At 42.9% G+C, this 20,782-nt stretch overlaps 1 protein-coding gene across 5 annotated transcripts in view; it reads left to right on the top strand.

The window, feature by feature from the left end:
- Tiam1 (T-cell lymphoma invasion and metastasis 1) overlaps nt 1-20,782 on the top strand; it is a 373,652-nt gene that overhangs the window by 220,607 nt on the left and 132,263 nt on the right. For 3 of the 5 annotated variants that reach the window (XM_005375657.2, XM_005375658.2, XM_013504080.1), the window contains one exon: nt 14,960-15,099. The exons of 1 other annotated variant lie outside the window; for it this stretch is intronic. The gene's annotated coding sequence lies outside the window, so the exon portion shown is untranslated. Of the gene's footprint in view, nt 1-14,959; nt 15,100-17,463; nt 17,574-20,782 lie in introns of all 5 variants that reach the window. One more of the 5 variants, XM_013504086.1, reaches the window with a different exon arrangement.

The raw sequence follows: 20,782 nt of genomic DNA, 5'->3' as shown, positions 1-20,782 counted from the left end.
CTGGAGCCATAGAGAAATGAAGCGATTTGCACCAAGTTCATAAGTTATCCCGATACTCAAAAAGGAATACCAGTTGCTGACTTACTGTGTACGTTCCTTGGTTTGGCTTTTGAGACTCAGCCTCCCCGCCCCATAAAGAAGCAGCATTAGAAAGAACTGCTAAGCCTAACCTCTCAGCCTGTTCTCTCTCTAGATGGATATTTTCAGAAAGGGGTATACTTAGGCCTTGGAGGGGCGGAGTACCTCCTGAGCATTCTCAGGATTGGTTTGGTTCAAATGTGGACTTGTCAGTTCTAACTAGCTGGGAGGAAATGCTTCCCCAGCATGATGCGTTAGTCATGAGCAGGGTGTAGGAGGGTGTTGAACAATCATGCCGACCCTCCTTCCCGCTGCTGGGCTTTCAAGCTGAACTTGAAGCCCAGCTGCGCTGGAACTGGGGACTTGCCGGGACACCCCCACCCCAACCCTGCTGTGTGCTTCAAGTCTTGGATCAGAGGTGGGAGAGTGGTGATTTCAAGGCTGGAACAGAAATATCACCAACAGGGAAGCTTCTGTGCCCTGGGCCTCCGTGATTTACATGTGTGTCATAGGCAGGGTTAGGAGAAGAGTTAAAGAACCAGAAGCTGAGGTATAAATGACTGCGTTATCTCTGTGTGTTCATGTTTCCCAGTGTACAAATACATTTTGACAATGTTTTCCATGCTGCAGTAATAGAATCCTAACTCTCGATGGTGTTGGCTGCTGAGAGATACAGGCTTTGGATGGATGCAGTTGTCTAGCAGTATATGACAAATATGGTATCTGGGAAGCCGTACCACTCTTCTGGGTGATCTCTGCGTCCTGGAGCCTGTGGCTACCTGGAACACCCCAAGTGGCTCTCCCTCGGGAGTAAATCCAGTGGGTTTGTGGGCCAGAAGAGAGTCCACGTTGAGTATTCCGTTGTAAGCATTCTGTGGAGAAATAAGTTTTACTATTTCTACATTTGGCTGATACTGACAGTATTACTGAGGTACTGGAGAAAAAAATTTGCGGGTGAGGGCGGTAGTTCATTTTATCTGTAAACTTGTCTAGGTTGTGGTGTCCAGTTTTCTAGCCAACTGCAGTGGTACATACCTCCCATCCATGGGGGTGATAATATAAGGAGGTATGTGTCCTTGGACACTCTGGTGGTGGGTAATCAGCTGTGCTCCATTCCCCTATGGAACCTGTGACCCTACCAGAGAGGTATCAGGACAGATATTCAAATAATTTATAACTGTGTGGGTACAGAGGAGAAAAAGTGATCATTCTTGACAGATCAGAGCTTTGCAAAGTTTTCGGTTAAACACCCCACAGAAAAAGAGAATGAATTCCTAACCACTCTATACCATTTCATTAGGAGGGGGATGAGCATTTCACCTTTAAATAGCGTGCAGCTTTAAAATGTTCCAGTATCAATGTACCCCACCTCTCCTGCTCTAATGTGGGTAAATTTTTAGTAGCCCTTCAGAATGATGCTCCTTTATTCCTGTAGGTCTTGCCTCTGCTGTGCACGGTTGGGGTGTCCCCAAGGGTCCCCAAGCCCTAGGTCATGGATTGGTACTAGTCTCTGAGGAAGTGTGCGGGTAGAAATGAAGCTTTATCTGTGTTTATGGCCGTTCCCCATCACTCGAAGTACCACAAAAGTGCTGCCTCCCATCAGTTCAGTAGCAGCTTCAGATTCTCATAGGAGCAGGAACCCTACTGGGAACTGCGCATGCGAGGGATCTAAGTTGTGAGCTCCTTTGAATCACCCTGAAACCACCCCATGTATCCCCAGTCCGTGTCCCTGAAAAAATTATCTTTCACGAAACCAATCCAAGGTGACAAAATGGTGGGGGCCCATTCCCTTGCTTAGTGGAGCAGGGATTAGATTGGTGGCACTGTGGAAGGTCAGTACCTGCAACTTGTATCTTCCTTAGTTCAGTTTGCCATGGGTGGGGTGTGCGGGAGAGGGGAATAGTGTTGATGGGAATTAAAGCAAGGAGACCTGGGTTAACATAGGGGTAGAAGGGATGGGACAGATATAGAAGATACTTCAGGAACTTTGTGGGAAAGAGGAAAGAAAGAAATGCATACTCATGGAACTGGGACTAAATACCAAGAACTGAGTTTTGACGTTCATTGTCTTATCCCTACCTGACTCCCCGGCAGGAACCTGTGGGCAGATTTCCTATTTGCAGTGGGGGACTGAGACTTGCAGGGTTACCCAGTGTCTGCCTGAAGGCCCCAGATTCATTACATGGCATATTACGTCCAGGTCTGTTGTAAAATCTATTTTGTGTTTACAAATCATGTCACCATCTGGGACAGAATGATAAAGGTTGGAAGGTTTTTGACCTTGAATGGGAAGTCAGAACGATCACTGGGTAGCCACATGGAGTTGTCCAGCAGGACTCTGGAAAGTGGAATTTGCATTAAAAACCGAGATGTAGGCAGATGAGTGTCTGGGAGAAACTAGGTAAGTGTGTGAGAGAGAAAAGTACCGTACTGTGGGCAGAACTACAGTTTGGGTGAGAGCAGTATCTGAGGAAAAGCACGGAAGGGAGTGTGTTTTGGAAGGGGTACAAATCAGTAGGATCAGATGCCAGCGGGAGGCCATGACCATGCGAACCTAATGAGAATGCGTCCATCTGGGTTGGAAGCTAGCCAGAGAGAGAAGTTTTTTCTGGAAGATAAAATGCCCCACTCTCCACAATTTATGAAGATCACAGTTTTAACAGAGAACTTTTCTTTGAAAGTGCCTTTTTAAAAAAGGGTGCTCTCATTCCATGTTATTGTTAACCTTCCTTTTTCCAGACTATGCCTTGGAAATCTCTTAGCTACTTTTCCTGATTGTGTCTGAGATTAGTCACACTATAAAATGCAGTCACGGTTGGAAACTTATTTTCGACTTATTGCATCTTGCCAATCATGTGTTGTGTGGTGGGTGAGGATGAGTCCTTTGTCTGTTTTCTTTTTCTGCATGTGGCCTTGTTTTATTAACTACTGGAGAAGGGGTATTTATTACTATCTGTGCTGCAAAAACACAATTTAATGGTCCCTAGCGAGAGCTGAGGCTCTCGGCAGAAGATGTCAGAGCAGCCTGAGGTTTTCAGCACGAGGCTCCTGAAAGGCTGTTGCTCAAGTTGCAGGGAGATGTGAGCCCTTCTGTTGCTTCCTCATAAGGGTGAAATACAGCTTTAGAAAATGGGCTATGCAGACGAGGAACTGAGACTTTCTTCGTAAAAAGCAAACAAAAACCACAGACAGATATTAGCAACAGATTTTGGGATCGTTTTCACCATCTTGACCCGTTTTTTTTTTTTTTTGCGTCTGCCCAACCTGAGTTTCTCAGAGCCCTCTTCCCTTATTTTTTTTAGGAGTCAGATCAGTCCTCTACTTCCTAGAGTGGTGCTTTTCCTTGTTGGATTCCTGGGTGAGATGATTTAAATAGAGGGTATGCGAAGGAAATTTCAGAATTTCTACATCTTTTTCCCTTTTTCCTTTAAAGTTCTATGGACTTCTGCTTGGTTCAGATAAATTACGTTCTCGAACATATACAGAAATCTGAAGCGTGCATCATTTATTGGAAGCGTAGTTCATGTATGTAATTTATTAATTAAATTAAGAAGCAATGGCACACGCTGATACTGTCCAGGATGGGCATGATGAGTGTTTTATTGATGGGTTTGTCCAGCCAGCCCTTTGCCTATTAGCACCTTGGACAAGACTGTACGTGCTAATTCTTATGAGGCAAGCCCGATATCTGTTTTACTTGGTTTGTGTGTGGTCCCATAGATATTACTTGGCAGTGAATGTCAGGCTTTTTAAGCCAGTTGCTGTCATACAAGAAACAGATTTGCTTTGTAATTTTATGTATTGGTTTTTCTGCAGCAGGACTTTGATGTATCACTGTTTCCAACATTCCAGCGACTCCCCAGGAGCTGCCTTTGTAGTGAAGAGGCTGATTATGCTCCACGACTTCAGGGACCGGAATTTGTGCTATTTGGTGACCCCTACCCTCAAAAATATTCAGTCTGCATGTAGCTCATGTGCTTTTTATTTTCTCCCAATTAGAAATTGGGAAGGAAGGATGTTAGTCACCATTCAATCAGAAAGCTCTTGCACCAGATTCTTAAAGTGAGACTTCGTTTCCCTCCGTTTTGGTTTTCTGGGGTGTTCTTGGTGGTATGTTTGCCTTCACCAAGTCACTTATTTTCTGGGAAGGAAATTCCAACAGAGCCGGGTGTGGTGTGGCGCACGCCTGTAATCCCAGCACTTGGGAGGCTGAGGCAGGTGGATTGTTGGAAGTTCGAGGCCAGCCTGGGCTACAAAGTGAGCTTAAGGCCAGCCTGAACTGCATAGCAAGACCGTTTCAAAAAGACCAAAAAAAAAAAAAAAAAGAAAATCCCAGCAGAAAAAAATCTCATGAAACCATTGTGGTGCTTATGGGTTTTGATGTGAGCAAGTAAGAGAAAGATGGGTTTCTTTTCAGGTACAGAAAGCATAGAAGCTTCCAGACCACCCTCTTGACTTTAAAGAGCATGGATACCGAGGAAAGTTGGACTGAGTGACTTGGGACATTCAGTCCTTCTCTTTTTGCCATCTATCTCTGTACTCCCATGCCCGGTGCTCCCCTGTTGGCCTTTGCTGGCCTGGCTACAGACATAACCAGAGAACTGCTCAAGATCTCCTTGGTCACGATCTGCATAGCTACTGACTTCTCAGTTTCCTCTCTTACACAGAGGTTAAATGATTGTCCTTAAATGCTACATTGGTTTGAAGTGACGCTTAGGTGCACCTATTTATGCATTCCAGATGCATCTCATTATGGTTTGTGCAGCTTTGGAACGTTGCTTGCAATTGACAGTCTTATTTATTTATTTATTTATTTCCGGTTCCGGGGATCGAACTCACGACCTTGCACTTGCCAGGCAAGCACTATGCCGCTGAGCTAAATCCCCAGCCTCTGACAGTCTTATTTGAATAGGACGATCAAACCTAAGGCGGGAGGGGGCTGGGGATTTAGCTCAGCGGCAAAAGCGCCTGCCTGGCAAGCACAAGGTCGTGAGTTCGGTTCCCGGTACCGGAGAAAAACCAAAAAAACCAAAAAAAAAAAAAAAAAACCTAAGGCGGGAGTAGGGGGAATAGTGGGTGTCCTGTAAGCCCAGACTAGTCTGGAGGCGGAACTCCAATCTGATTTACTGTTTAACTTTGCAGTTCCAAGCTGAAGACATCACCTTTTATTTTTGTATTAGGTTATTGCTGCTGTTGAATGCATTTTATTAGGGTGGGCATTGATCTGGTCTGTAAAAGATGTGGTTGAGCTAATGTCTTAGACTTCTGGCCTCTCACAGGTTCAGGGGGCTGTTTTGTTCTTGTTTTTGTTTTCTTTGTTTTGTGTTTGGCTCTTTGATTACACAATGCAATGGCCGCCCTATCCCAACATTCAGACCACAGCACCTTCCAAAAAGTTTTTTTTTCTTTTAGCCTCCTAGCTGAGCTTTGTGGGAGGCATGATAGTCTGAAGGTTGGGTCCCAGCCCAGTTCATACATTGGAGTTGGCCCAAGGTGATGATGTTAAAAGGTGGCGGTGGCTAGGTCTCAAGAGCTCTACCCTCATCAGTGAGATAACATCCTCTTCAAAGAGGCCCGCGGGAGCCTGTGTGCCCCTCGCACCAGGTAAGGACACGGCCAGAAGCCACCCTCTGTGAGGGACAGGCCTTCCACAGACAGAATCAATCTGTCCACACGCTGATTTTGGACTTCTCAGTCATCAAATCTGTGAGCAGCACAGGCCTGCTGTTTACAAGTCACTTAAGATATTTTGTTGTAGCAGCCCACACTAAAATAGGAGGCTATGTTTTATTTTTCTTAAAAAAAAAAAAAAGCATTTTTAATTGACTAAATACTGGTTGCCACTGAGTTTGGTTTAAAGTATAGTAACAGCACCATTCAAATACTGCTTGCAGTTTTGGGAGAAAAATGAAAATTTTAAAGTTATGAAATGCAGAAAAAAATTAAGAACCTCTTTTTAGTATTTTGGAATGTCTTTTCTTTAAAAAAAGTATTCCAGCCTTCTACCATCCCGGAATTATAACCATTTCCAAGGAGGGAGGCATGTGGAAGTTGAGTACCACAACACAACTTGTGAACAGAAGTGTGTGTGCACATACGGGTGTGTACGTGTACAGTGTAAGACAGAGAAAAGGGCGGCAGAGTACTGAGGATTTTTATTGCCTTCGAAGTAACTCTAGAACCTGAAGCAAACATTTTTCATTTTAATTTTATCGGTGTGTTCCAGCTTTGCTTTTTTCATTTGAGGCCGCTTGTGGGTTGGATAATAAACGTCCAATAAAACTACTGTAAGGGTATTCCGACTCTCAAAGGTAATGACCCCAGAGTGGAAGGTGTCATTGGCACCTGATTTTTCATTTACCAAATTAGGAACTTCAGAGAAGCCTGTGCCTCCTCTGTTCCCGCCTTCCGGATGCACATGTGCTCACCGGGTCCTGGCGACCCCACCTGCCGGTCTCCTTACACCAGGGCGCTCAGTGTCCCATTTGGGACACCCCATGGGATTGACTGGTTGCACCAGCATCTCTTCCAGACGACCCAGTCGGGGACGACAGCTGTGTGTGACCGTTAACTCCCGTAGTAAATCCCAGCCCATGTTCCCACTGCACTCAGTAGCCTCAGGTTCCTTTGGGTCGCATCCGTAGCCCCAGCCCATCCTTTCAGCCTCACCACCACCGGCCTTTTCTTGAGGTGGTTTCTCTAGAGTACTGGGCAGATGATTCTTTCACTCTTCATGCTTTATCTTTCCCCACTCTTTCCCTGGCATTTGTTGTTGTTATTTTGTAACCTTTCTCTTTTGTACAAACTTCCTCCTATCTCTGTTCATTTCCTTTCACCCTCATAAGCTAAGCCAAGTCCTGTTACCTCTGGAGGGCCAGGTTCAATGGGTAACCTCTCTTTGCAGAATTGGCCTATTTCTCCTCCTCATTCACCGTGAATAATGTAGACCAGCCAGTGCAGAGCAGCGAGGTGTCTGCCCTCTCCTGAGGTTGTAGGTGTCATAAAGAGATGGTCCAGTTCCTCATCTCAGGCGTAGAACAGGTGCTCCAAAGTGTTGGTTGACAAGAAATAAAACATGTTGGTTGAGTGGAACTGAATGGGCAATAATCACTAGTCTTACACAGATACTCTATTTTGCTCAAGCGCTGCACAAGCAGTGTTTAGATAGTTGTAATTACAGCTACTTAGACATTTAAAAAAAAATGTTTTTTGCCACTGCCAGTTGAATCCAGGGCCTTTGTGCTAAGCTACATCATCAGCTGCTTTTATTTTTTATTTTGAGATAGGGTCTTACAGAGCCGGCCTCAACCTCCCAGGGTACTGGGATTATAGGAATGCACCACCACGCATGGCTGGAAATCTATTTTTATGTATTCTATTTCATATAATGTTGTCATTTGTGAGATGCATCACTATTTTATGTCTCCCCAGGAAGGAAAGATAATGCTAAACCAGCATTCACTATGATAATTGTAAAATAGATTTAATTTCAGAGACGTAAAAGTGTTGCTTAGGATCAATGAAATATGAATTACATTTCACTGGTTAGAGCTTGTAGCGTTAATAGTATGATTACCAAACACCTTGAAGGGATTAAAGAAGAAGTCATTTGGAAGAGGGTCTTGCATTTGGTAGTGGGGAGAAAATAAAGGAGGATTTGAGGGTGGCACTCATGGTGGGGCCCAGGCCCTTTGGTACCCTTGACAGAGCCTTCACATTTGAGCTGTAGTTCTTTTTTTTAAAAAGGATGGAGACTTAGAGGTAAGGAACCACCCCCTCCACTTTTAAAATGCTTGGAAAGAACTTCTTTAAAATAACTTTTAAAATTGTTTAATTTGACTTCAGAGTACACGAATTTCTTGCAATGAGATGTCTTACGTAGTCTCTGATTCAAATCCTTTGATGAGGTTGTGCCACCTAAGCGTATATCAAGGCCGATGATGTTCATCCTATCCTGTTAATAATGGTGTCACACGGGGTCTCTTTTCAGTTTCACCTTTGGTGGGACACCTCCGTTTTCCCACTGTCACAGTGATTCATGCCTTTGGGTATCGCATCAAACACTCATCCAATATGCACTCATATACACATACTTAGTATTTCTAGACTCTCTTTCTTCCCCTGTATTTGCAGTCCCATGTCTTTCAAGGCAGCCTTCTTAGCATCTGGAGTACGAAAGCCTCTCTTTAATCATTTCCTCCAGAAAACTCGCACTTTGCCACTAACTCAAGTATGGCAGCGGACTGGGGGCAGAAGCAGTTGAGGGGGTCTGAATCTTTCTGGATGGCTCTTAGGCTCAAAGTGTGATGGGCCAGGGAAGCGCATTTGTCCCTTGTATCACTGTGACCTCTCCAAGGGAATGGTAATGTTTTCCCTGTCATCTGTGTCACAGGCAGACCCAGCCCTGGTTGCTCGTAGATATGGTTGCCACTGTGGCCTCCTGGGTACATGGCCCCACCCCAGGGTTCCTCAGGGACCTCCTACTCTGTGGAAAGCAACTCCTGACCAGGAAGTTAGGGTGAGTGGAGTAGCTTAGGGAATGAAATCATGGCCAGTCACTTCATGCTGTTTTGCTTCCTGAAGAGGGAAGTGGTTCCCTAGGTGTCTGGACTATATTTTGGTTAAAAGACCTTTCTCTTGGTCATGCCGTAGGAGACCAGTTTAAGGAGGAGAAGTCAGGCTACCCAAGAAATTGCTGGATGCTCTTGCATACTTTCAGTCCCTTGGATGGGTTGGAGAAAGTGTCTGAGATGCGTAGCAGGTGCTATGTCCTTGGTCTCTCCTGCTGGTCCCTTTCCTCTTAACGCTATCCCAGGACCACACCTTTCAAGGGGAGACTCCCCTGTTTCCAGGCTGACTGAACATGAGGCTTGGAAAACCAGAGAGAATTAGAACCACAGTCCCTCCCTGGACCTTCAGTTTTGACAGTGACCGAGGAGCCCTCCTCCTCACCCACCAGCACCTGCCTCATGTCGCAGGAACTGTGGGTTCTTCCTGTGTGTGGCGAAGCTCCCATGGCTTCCATGGGAACAGAACACAGTCTGCTGAAGGGGACAGAACTGGCTGGGTTTTAGAAATTAGTTGTTGGGCAAAGTAATTGTATTTTGAAATCTCTCCTAAGCTAAGGTGCTGCTGATGTTTCGAGAAGATTATTCTGGTGGGCAGTTTAAGGATTATACTCTGTTACGTATCATAGGAGGCACGGAAGTACATTTTGCAGAATACCATCCTCTCGATAAGAAAGTATACTGGGTAACCTAGTTTGGTCACTGGGAGTGCCCTATAAATGAAGTTATAAAGGGGTAAAATTGTCCAGGACAGAGTTCAGCATTGGAAGTGAATTACATTCAGCCCCATTTCCAGTTTTCTTTTGGGGTCCAGTGCTCCACCCTGTCTTGACACAGTGATATGGGTGTGCTTTTTTGAAGGGACTCAAATTTGAAGGTGACAGTGTAGGAGCCAAGAGTGAGAGAGCTGCGCTCTGGCCTCACTTGTTCACTGCTCTTAGAATACTGAGTGGAATTCTCAAGTGTTTTGTATTTTCACAGCTTTTAAGAACTGGGAATGGTGCTGCCTGGGGTTTTGAGAAATCATGTGATTCTCATGGTGTGTCCTGAAAAAGTTATTAAATCCATTTCAGCAAGCAGGGACCTTATTGGAGCCATGCACAACATTAGGCGGTATGGAAATTTGGGAGATTTGATGGCCAGCTGTGGAGCAGAGCCTCTTGGGACTGGTAATTTCCAAATTCCCTCGAATGATACTGGTAGGAAGCTTCGCAGTAAGTGATGCGATTTTGTAGTGTTTTGGCAGTTACCAGTCGGAGATGTCTAAGTGTTGTTGTAAGACGATACAACACCAAGAACTTAGGGGAAACTTAGAAGAGTATTTTGGCCTAAAGCCATCAACACAGTCAAGGCAGATAGTAAGCTTTCCATAAATGGTAGATCTCCACGGGTTGCGCTAGAACATATTACTTCCTTTTGCTATGCACTGACTTTCCTCCTAAGAAATATGGTAATGTCTGTCCCAGCTGAACCTGTTTGCTAAGTTTTGCCAAAGAGTCCCTGTTCTAAAATTAAAGTTATTATTTTAGTAGATGGTTCCCAACTTACAGCCTGCTTAAAAATATTGATTCTATGAATATGTTCCTTAGTTAGTTACCTTGGGATACATTCAGATATATTAGGAAGTACCATTGCTCAAAACTAGGGCAGCCTGTGGATATGGAAACTTCTGAGGATTTTATTTGGTTCATTGGAGTGTCCATTTATACCTGCCTTAAAAAAGTATTTGGGCTAAAATCATTTCATTCATGTTTTGTGGTACGGGAATCCGGAGCCCCTAACAAGGCTCATCCATCTTGTGGTTTGACCCAGAGGGAAGGGACATGTCATCTCTGCACAAGTCCAGGTAGCAGTCTGAGCTCTTACAAAATCCACACAAGCGCACCCTTGGTGGAACTGACCTTTACACCAGCTGGGGTGTGGTCCTCTGGCAATGTGACCTAGCTATGTATGTTTGGAGCTTGAGGGCCTCACCTCCAGCTCACTCTCCCCCAGCCAAGATCTAGCATATGGACGGGAAATCAGAGCTCCCATAGAGTCTCCTGGGAGGCAACAGGCTGTCTGAACTCCTTTGCCAGACTGAGTTTTTTCAGTCAGTTGTCAAGGCAAGAAAAATATCCGTATGAAATTTGTCTTAGAGACCATGTATCAGTTGTTTTGCAAGGATACAATACTTAATACCTGCCCTGTAAAGGAGGAGAGGTTTATTTTTGACTTACGGTTTCTGAGGATTCATTCTGTGGTTGGTTGGCTCCAAGGCAGAAGTGGCATGGCTGAGAGCATAGTGGAAGAAAGCTGGTCAACCCATGGCAGCCAGGAAGCAGAGAGAGAAAAGAGGAGCTGGGGATAAGAATCCACTCTTGCAGGTCCTACCACAGTGGCCTCCCGCCAACCAAGTGCCACCGCCTTTCAGCACATTCAGCTTTGAACTTAGCAGTGGATCGATCAATCCATTGATGAGCATGGAGTCCCTGTGATCCAATCACCTTCCCAAATCCCCATCCCCAAACGTATGAGACTTTTGGGGAACATTTTAGATTTAAACCATAAGAGCCCATGAGTTCAGAGCATGGTGTATCATGTCTCAGAGGGCCACCAGTGGAAATTCCTTATGCTGAGAATATTCATCCTTCTGAGGAATTGACTTGGACATTATGAATTGTGTGGTTGCCATGTCCCTGCCTGAGTTGGATATTACCAAATGAGCTAGGTGTGTAGCTCAAGAGGGGTGCACTGTTACCTTTTTTCCACTTCCCCCCAACAGCCTTTACTTTGCTTTCACCTTTGTGTTTCTTTTTTTCCCCCCGTAGTAATTTTCCTACTTTCTTTTTTCTTTGGGGAAAGGGATTGAACCCAGTGATTTCATACTGAGCTATGTTCCTGGCCTTCTAAAACTTTTTTTATTTTTTAATTTGAGGGTCTCAGTAAGTTGCTCAATTGCCCAGGCTGGGCTTGAACTTGTGATCCTCTTGCCTCAGCATGCACTACCATGTCCTGTCCTTTATTTTGCTTTAGATTATAGGCATGGAAGTCACTCTGAGTCTTTTCTCTGATAAAGTAACAGTTAAAAAATAAGTTAAGTTTGACTGACATATGTTCTTTCACCTTAATTTTTAAGCAACTTAATGTTTTCCAGTGTCCCAGACCCATCCATCCGACCATCTATCCATCCATCCATCCATCCATCCATCCATCCATCCATCCATCCATCCATATCGTGTCTGGTCAATACTGATTTGAGTTCTAACATGAATAGTAAAAGAAAGCCAACTCCTTTTGGTGTTTATTATCTATGTAATAAATCTTCAGAATTTTGACGCAAGACCTCCGCTGAACCTTTTAGGTTCAGGGAAAGAGGGAAATTCTTGATTCTCATTAATTTACTAATTATGGAACTTCTTTGACACTGAGAAAAAGATAAACGAAGAATTAATGTACAACAACCTTTTGGGTAGATGTTGCTAAGGCAGATGGCGTTACATCCTCATTTTTCCCCCAGTGGTTTTCAGAATGGGTAATGTACTAGCCCAGAGTCTCCTAATTTTCTGAGTAATAGAGCCTGCTAACTGAACCTGGGTATTTTGAGGGCAAGTACAATGATCTTTTTTCTATATACTTTGATTTCTGGAACTTGCAAAATGACAGAGTGCTCTTTGTCTATGCATGAATGTTTTCAGAGATGAAAAAGAATATCCTAGTCTAGCAGACTTTTTAGGAAAAGCCCTGGATTAAATGCCATGGGCACAATATTTCTGACACACGACATAGTTTCGTCTTCAATCATATTACAAGGCTGAAGCAGTGGGACCTTCAGGCTTGTCTCATTTTGCAGGTTTTTGAAGCCTTGTTTTGGTAATGACTTCCTCACCCCCACCACACAGGCTTCCCTGTGAAAACTGGTCATTTGACACCTGGTATGGAAACTGACTCTGAGCTGATGGTGAATCAGAGATTGAAACACTTGGTATATTCAGCATTTACTTCCTGGGGTCATCAGAATGTAATGTAAGCAGACGGGTACTTCGGGCTCTGTCAGTGTGGGTTGGGTGTGTGGGAGCTTAGCAAATTGAATGCTCCCCGTCTTCTAGTAGGGTTAATCAATTCCCTGTGTTGTCTGTAGCAACTTTACAGTGACTGATTCTATTCAGATCATATATATATATATCAATTAGGTGTCCTGTTAACCGGAAACAACAGCCCGTCCTGTAGAGCACACTCTTTTGTTTACACATGCTAAATTACAGTGGAAATAATGGTTAATATTTAATACAGCTCGTCTTGGATTATGCATGCAGCAAATTATATAACAAAGACGATCTTATTTAGTGTATATAATTCAATAGTTTAGGAGTTGTTATTATTCTCGTTTGTGGGAAGGTACACTAGCATTCAGAGTTTGCCCTGAATTATTCTGCAAGTAAAGATTTGACTCACAAAGCCTAGATTTGACCCAGTGTGTGGGTCAAATCACACCTAATGTGTGATGTGTGATTCCAAACCCAAGAGTTCCACCCTAGAGCTTGGTGCAGTGGTGACATCAGATTCTTTGCAGCTCTTCACTTGATCTTAGCCAAAAGGCTGAGAAGCGATCTTTGCAACTCTTAAAGCAAACTCAGGGAACTAATGGGCTGGAGTCTTCTGGGTATCTCTACACGGCCCTGGTGATGTGAACCTGCTATAAGCAAAGTTAGCGCTTGTTGGCACCTCGTGACCTTAGCATATCAGCTGAGCACAAATGAACGAATGTGGAGTCTTTCATTAGTCCTCCTTCCCTTATGGATCAGTTTTATGGCCTGGGTCATTAGTAAAATTTTCTTTCTACCAAAATCAGAAAAGAAATCACAACCCACTCGACTCATTGTTGTTTTATAAATAATACCCTATACTTTTGCTCTTGTTGCTCGTGTAGTTTTTTTTGTTCAAGGACTAGAAGGATATAGATAGAGTAAAATTTTAATCTGATAGATAGGGCACTCATTCACTCATTCATTCATTCATTCATTCAGCATAAAAAGTGCACTGTCAGCCTCCACAGTGCAGGTGGAAGGACAGCCGCCCGCAGGCCTCTTTGCCAGCAAGAATTCAGCCTTGCAAATTATTGGCAGCTGGCACCGTAATGAGTCCATTTCAATATCAATGGGTTGTTGCTTATTAATTTCTGCCAGTTCCTAAGCAATGCAGGAACTGCTTTGAAAATTTGGAAATTTGCAGAGAGCATTTGAAGGAGGAGAGCCCCGGCAAAGGGAACAGGCAGGCTCACAGTGGGGGTGAGTGTGGAAAGGGCACATATTGTGGGGTAATAATGGGGTGTTGCTGGAGCTCAGGCACCTTCCCCTGCAAGCGTGAGTCACTAACTTTGGTGGTGAAATAGCACATGTCCTGAGACAAGCAAGTACCGAAAGTTTACTTACTGTTCTGGGGAGTTGTGTGCATTTATTCAATGTTTCTTTGGCTGCTTTCCACAAACCAGGCAGTTCTGTCCGTGTTCCTGCCCCAGGGATTTGGCATCAGAGGTTTCTGCCTGGCAGAAACCACTGGCAGGAGGTCGCAGCAGCGAGCAGCCCACAGGGCCGGGGGCCGCGTCCAGTCCAGGTGAAAAGGAGTTAGCAGCCACCTAAGCAAAGCCCTCAGGCCTTTTCTGCTCGCCTTAGTACTTGCAGTCTCACCTCAAAATGCAAACTTTTAAAAAAAAAAGAAAGAGAAACCAAAAACCAAATGATCATGAATGCTGCATGGTCCTGGAGCTATCCTTCTCAATTTATTTTCTGTGCTAACAGTTTGGGTGTTTTACTTAAATCCTTTCCTGTACGCCTTTCTCCCAAGTGTTCTCTAAATGTGATGTTTGCCATTGTAAGGGAACTTGCGTACAAGGAGAAAGTCTATGGATTGGTTAGTCTGCTGTTTTTTAATAATTATCTTCTTGCCTTTTCTTTAACTTTCATTATAAACACGTCTCTTCTTTGAGAGTAATAGAGACTTCCTTGTTTCCTTTCCCTTTTCTGTTTGTCGAGAACCTTTGAAGTTTCTGAGAGGACACTGGAAACACCCAGTGGTAACTGCAGTTAGATGAACACGATACAATGACTTAGTTGCAGAGCTACTTAGGTAAATACGCTGGTATTTACGTATCTGACCAAGCCTATCATTCTACACCTGTAGCTAAATATTGCATCCTTGGATTCAGGGGTAAACTATTGCATGCAAAGTTGATGTCTGAGAATTGATAAAAATTGCTTGATGGCAGATTCCCTTTTCTTTTCTTACGGCTGACCATTTTCATTTTATTCTTCTTCTCCCTCTAATCTCCCCTCCAGGTTTGGGCACATTCTCCTAGACTCAGATGAGGCCATGATGGCCGTCCCATCAGGCAGGTGCTGACGTCATTTCCGGCTTCAGCATCTAAATGCCACACTGCTCTTGGCACTTGGGCTGGGGACCACTGTTGCCTTCTAAGGTAGGTGTGTGTGTGTGTGGATTTGAGCCTTTGTGACTGCAGGAATTAGAGGAACTACTTCAAAAGTTGAGAGACAGGTGCATTTTACTATGCTTGAAATTGTGCTGTACGAAGCTCGTGGGAAAAAGAATTTGGAATCACTTCCTTGGATTAGGGTTACACCCATCTAACAATTCAAAAGCATTAATTGTAAAACAAAAATCAAAATGAAAAGGCCAGGCAGGTACCTATAAAATCTTTTCTACTCCTGTGAAATGCCCTAAGGATCTTTTTCCCCTAAGCTTCTCTATCTTTATACTGGATTATATTTGAAAAAGACAAACCAAGCTTCAAAATCCAGTCTCAAAACCATGATATATTTTGTGTCTGCTTTGAATAATCTTTAGAAAACAAAAGTAAACTCAGTCAAAATAATAATCTTTTCTAAACTGGAAGATCATCTTTTATTTGTTGCAGAACTTTCTCGTTCAGTCTCTTGGGTCAGGGGGATTTGTGTGTGACTTGGCAAAAGTGTTTGCCCGGGTTGTAACAATTTAGTGAAAACTTTCAGCACTTTGCTTCGGTTTAATCTTAGCTGTTTTTTTCCCTCCTCTTGTCTTCAAGCGCAGCATCCAGGAGGGAAAAAACAGGCTTGAAACCAAGACCTCCCACTAGAATCTAATTTTAAATTTGCAATCTGTTGTCTTGTGATTTTCGCTTCAAATTTAACTTTGAAATAAATACACTTCATCCTTCCCTCTGCAGTTTCAGAGGTCTGTTTTTAAGTCATAGAAAGGTGATCATTACATTTATTTTAGTACGTTTTTAAATACCTCAGCGGAGTGAAAAATGATATTATTAATAATTATGACTTGTGCACGTCATGGAATATCTTAGGGCTGGTTTCCACACTAACTTTCCCAGTGAGAGGAGAACCTTGCTTTCACAGTTAACTTTTGACTTGACTGTATGATATGAATGGGATCATTTTGGACCCTGCAGCAGGATCTAATGATTTGTATTTTGGAAGTGCCCTTGCTTTAAGGTGGCTTCAGTGGTGAATAGTCCCACTCAGGACTAAAGCTTTAGTCAGTTTCCATCATAAATTTGGTGATGAGGCGTGTTCCCTGCCACAGGAAGATTGCAATAAAATGAGAAGGGGTGCATAAAAATGGGGTGAGTGTGTCTGTGTACAAGTGCCCTGCTGCAGACAGACTGAGGGGTGAGGCGGAGTGCCACGGGAATGGAGAGGAAAGTGATTAAATCCAAGTTCATAGTATTCTCTGTATCGTAGGTAATGTTTCCAGGCCATCTGTTTGGAGTTTGGGTTTTGTTGTAGCTGTCTTCGTGGTGCCCACACCCTTAGTTCTTTTGACTGGAAAAGAAAAAAATAGTCAGTCACTTGAAACCTGTTGACATGTTTTATTTTTCTTTCCCTAAAAAAAATGAATTACTCATTTAGGATAGAAACTTAAGAAAATACCAATAAAAAGTACTGTGAAAATTAAGTAACCCACAGGCTCTCTGTCCACAATAGTTGCTTTTAAAATTTTTGATCATGTCTATGCATGCAGAAAATATTTATTATCATTATTGTTTTTGTTGTTGTTATTATTATTTGCACTCCTCAGGGTCTAACCCAGCGGCTGCACACTGAGCCACATCTACAGTCCTTTTTTTATTTTTTATTATGAGATGGGGTCTCACTAGATTGCCTAAGCTGGCCTTGAACTTTTGATCCTCCACTCTCAGGCTCCCAGAGTGCTGGGATTAGAGGCATGTGCTAACCACTCCCAACATTACTGAATATTCTTAATGGTAATTTTAATCTGTTTGAGATTTGTGGGTTGGGCGTATAACTCCAGTGTAAGTTTTTACTTGCTGAGGATGAGCAACATTTTGCTCCTGGGAAGTTTGACCTTTGTGGTAAGATCACCCTTGTGATTATTTTTCTGTGAACAGAGCAAACCCTGGCCAGCTGACCCACAGTTTTCCTCTGGTCACTCCATAGTGGAAGAAATGGAAGGCGTGAATTAAGTGGAATGAGACAGGAGCAAAGTGCTTAAATATTTCCCCAGGTGATTCAGGGGTTGCGGGTACGGTAGAGCGCAAGCTGAATTCCTCAACCCAGTTCATGGGTCAGGAGCATCTGTAACCCAGTGTTCCAGGGCAAGGGACCTACTCAGTTTTGCAGGTAGAAGGGACCCAGGGAGCAGAGAGCACATTGGAAGCTGGGTGACCCTACAGGACAGGCTCATGTATTTAAGGCTGTAAGTGTTTAAGATTGTAATATTCTGTCTATATTTCATTGTGGTGGGATGGGATTTCCCATTCTAGATTGTTTTGTCATTCATTCAATTTTTTTTTTTTTTTTTTTTTTTTTAGTTGAACACCTGGTAACTTTCAGGCTGTGTTTTAGGCCTACAGCAGAAATAAGGAATGTAAAACGTTCAGTGCCCCGGAAGCTTAGTCCTGAAAGGGAAGGAAAGAAATAAGTAAGTGGACTGTGTGGTGTGTTACAATTAGGAGAAATGGAAAGGGGAAAAACAATACAAGAAAAGGTTCAGTTTTTCAGCAGGGATTGCAGCTTTAGGGAAAGAGAGGCCAGGAAAGGCTTCCTCACCAAGGCAACACGGCCTCCATGTGAATGGACTTAGTGGAAGGAGCAAAATAATGTAGCTGCTGGGAAGGAGGAGCATCCAGGACTGTAGCTGCTGGTAAGGAGGAGCTTCTGGGGCAGACCAGGAAGAGCATGAGCAAGAGCCCTGAGGCAGGCAAAGGAAGCCCAAGTGTAGAACACAAGAAAGAAAGAAAAGTCTGAGAAGTTTAACTTGAAATTGAATTGCTGAGAATTGTTCTTTTTTTTGGTACCAGGAATCAAATTCAGGACCTTGAGCTTGCTGGGCAGGTGCTTGTGCCACTGAGCTATATCCCCAGTCCTGAGAATTGTTCTTGTGCTAAAATTTTGCTCACTACCTCCAGTTATCCCCTGAATGCAAGAGGTGGAGGGACCGCTGGTGATCTACAGAGAAAGGGTCTGAACATGAGAGATTAAAGAGTGTATTTATTTACTTTTTAAAATTTTTCTATTACTACATGTTTGCAGTACATCATGGTTACATTCGTCAGAGTTAGTCTGTGTGTATAACACATCTTAATTCTTTTACTTCCTCTGAGATAAATGAGTTTAAAGCTGGTAATGTTTCCCAGCTTGAGACCTAATACAGGCTGGGTATCCTTTAGCCAAAATGCCTAGACCAAAATGTTTTGGATTTCAGATTTTTTTTTAAATTCCAGAATATTTGCATACATATGTACATAATGAGATATCTTGGGAATGGGATTCATCTCTAAACATGAACTTCATTTATGTTTCATATCTATCTTACACTTTAGCTAAACCTTCAGTTAGCATGAAGGTAACTTTATAAAATATTTTTAGTGCATCTGTATATTCACTACAACCTGTTGCATGAGGTTAGAGACAGAATTTTCCATGTAGGGCATCATATTAACACTAACAATATTTCAGATTTTGAATGTTTGCATTTGGGATGCCAGTGGTACAGTTTTTTTGCACCTTCTATTTAATTTGTTTGAGTTTCTGCCGATTAGTCTCTTTTGTGCCTTGAAGATTTTCACCGTTGTTTATATGACTGTCCGATGATTATGGTGGTGACGTGACTTACCTTTTACTTTTGTTACTGAAATGCACAAACACCTAGTAAGTCTTTACGCTGAGCGGGATATGTTTAGTCTTTGTAGAGATTATCAAGAAAAGAAAAAGAAAAGAAGCAAAAGTCACTTTCTGCCCCCAAACTGCCTCCTGGCTACAAGAACAAGACCTGTGCAAATGTAAAATGTGAACCAGGTTTTGTTTGTTTGAAATAAGAATAAATCATAAGGGATAAGTAGGATAGAATGGGAAGAAATTGAGACATCTGGCATTTGAGGTTTTGGTTCACCAGCTTTCTGGGGGCTGCCTTGCTGGCGAAGGGTCATCCCTGAAAGAGGAGTTTGTGTCCTGTCCACAGTGAGCAATTTTAACTTTTCAGGACCCCTTGGCCCAATGTCTCCATTCACTGACCCACACTGGCCTTGTTGGCTCCCCCTAACTTTTCAGGAAAAGCTGTCAAATTAAGTGGGTTTCAGCAGCCCCCAGAAAACTGATTTTTCTTACTTTCATTGCTTTGAACTTCATGCTGCCTCTGCTTAGGTCATCCTCTGAGAATCATTCTTGGTAGGATTTAGGAGATTTGACATTCATCTCAAAATTCTAGTTCTGAAGATAAAAGTAGTTCTTGTCCTACCTTGGCTGCCTGCAAAGAATCTCACCACTAAAAATGCTATTATTCTAACAGACCCATCAGCGGGGTGGCATGGAGGAGGGCTGTAATTCTTGGAGGTTGGGGCCATTTCCTCTCGGAACCCTCTCCTGCGGCTTTTAACTTGATTAGTTTTCTGTTGGCAGAAAGAAACCTAACCAGAGAGTTGTTATTGAAAATATGTCTGTCGATTTCTATTTGCAAACTTTTGATATGTGTGACAGAAGAGGGTAAATCTGAACATATTTAGGGTGACAATTTTGCCTTTTCTTCCAGTCAACTTATTTCACCATAATTCTTTCTGCTTTTGAATTTAAACTTGCATGATTTTTAAAATGGGGCTGTGACTAACATAAATCTTTTATTACTTACTGGCAAAACATAATTTACACACTCTTTTTATTTATTAGAAAAACAGGAAATTTCACTCTGTATGTATATGTTAAAACAGCACACTGAACTACACGTGTAGGCATCTTAATTTGTAGTTAAAAAAAAAAATCAAGAACTCTGTGGCCTGGGAGTATTGCTCAGTGGTAAAGCACATGCTTAGCATGTGCAAGGCCCTAGGGTTGAGCCCCAGCACTACAAAAATGAATGGATGGATGAATGAATGAACTGTAAGCAATTATTCATGGCCTTTAGTGTTCCTGAAAAGCGTATTTGTTTATTTTCCTTGTAAAAACCATAGCATGCACTAGTCTTAGGAATTAAGATACTATCAGCACTCCTTCTTGGATAGCTGGTCTTATTTCCCGCTGTACTCATAACCTTTTTACTTGCTCCTTAAAGATTTTAGCCAGGGAAGTGTGACTATACTGCTTTGAAATATACTTGCTGGTAATAAGGAGATCCCCTTTCTTGGAAAATTCCCTCTGAGAATCATAGGACGTGTGGCGTCGTAGGGAATATCCCAGCACAGGAATAGCTTAACATCTGGTGTCTGTATGAGTTAACTTTGACCTCGCTGGAACATTAAGTGGAGACTTTACCTTCCTGTTGCCACAGATTTTATTCAGTAAAGATGTTCTTGCAAGAGCTTATGGGGATGTTTTAGAGTGAATGTGAGATTGTAGCGTGATTCCTAGACCAACATGAAGGAAGGGATATTATATTATATTATTTTCCAGTGTGTTTCTTTGCAGTGGTCATAGCAATAACATTTCCTGGTTCCCCATGGCTTCTGTTACTTTTTTGTTTATTGGATGCTATCCCTGGCTAGAATACTATTTGCATGGGAGAGGGCAAAGGTGCCTGCTTCTACCATACAGCAGGTGCTTAGAAAATATATTCAGAGTTAATATATAGGTGATTAAAAGAACCAGATCAAGGATCTGCCCCAGGACTCCGTTTTCCTTCCCAGCTGTTGTTGTGTGTGT

Source organism: Chinchilla lanigera, unplaced genomic scaffold (assembly GCF_000276665.1).
Source record: "Chinchilla lanigera isolate Chin_1 unplaced genomic scaffold, ChiLan1.0 scaffold00006, whole genome shotgun sequence".
Lineage (NCBI taxonomy): Eukaryota > Metazoa > Chordata > Mammalia > Rodentia > Chinchillidae > Chinchilla > Chinchilla lanigera.
The sequence above is the reverse complement of the archived record's forward strand: the minus strand, read 5'-3'. Positions and strand labels throughout refer to the sequence as shown.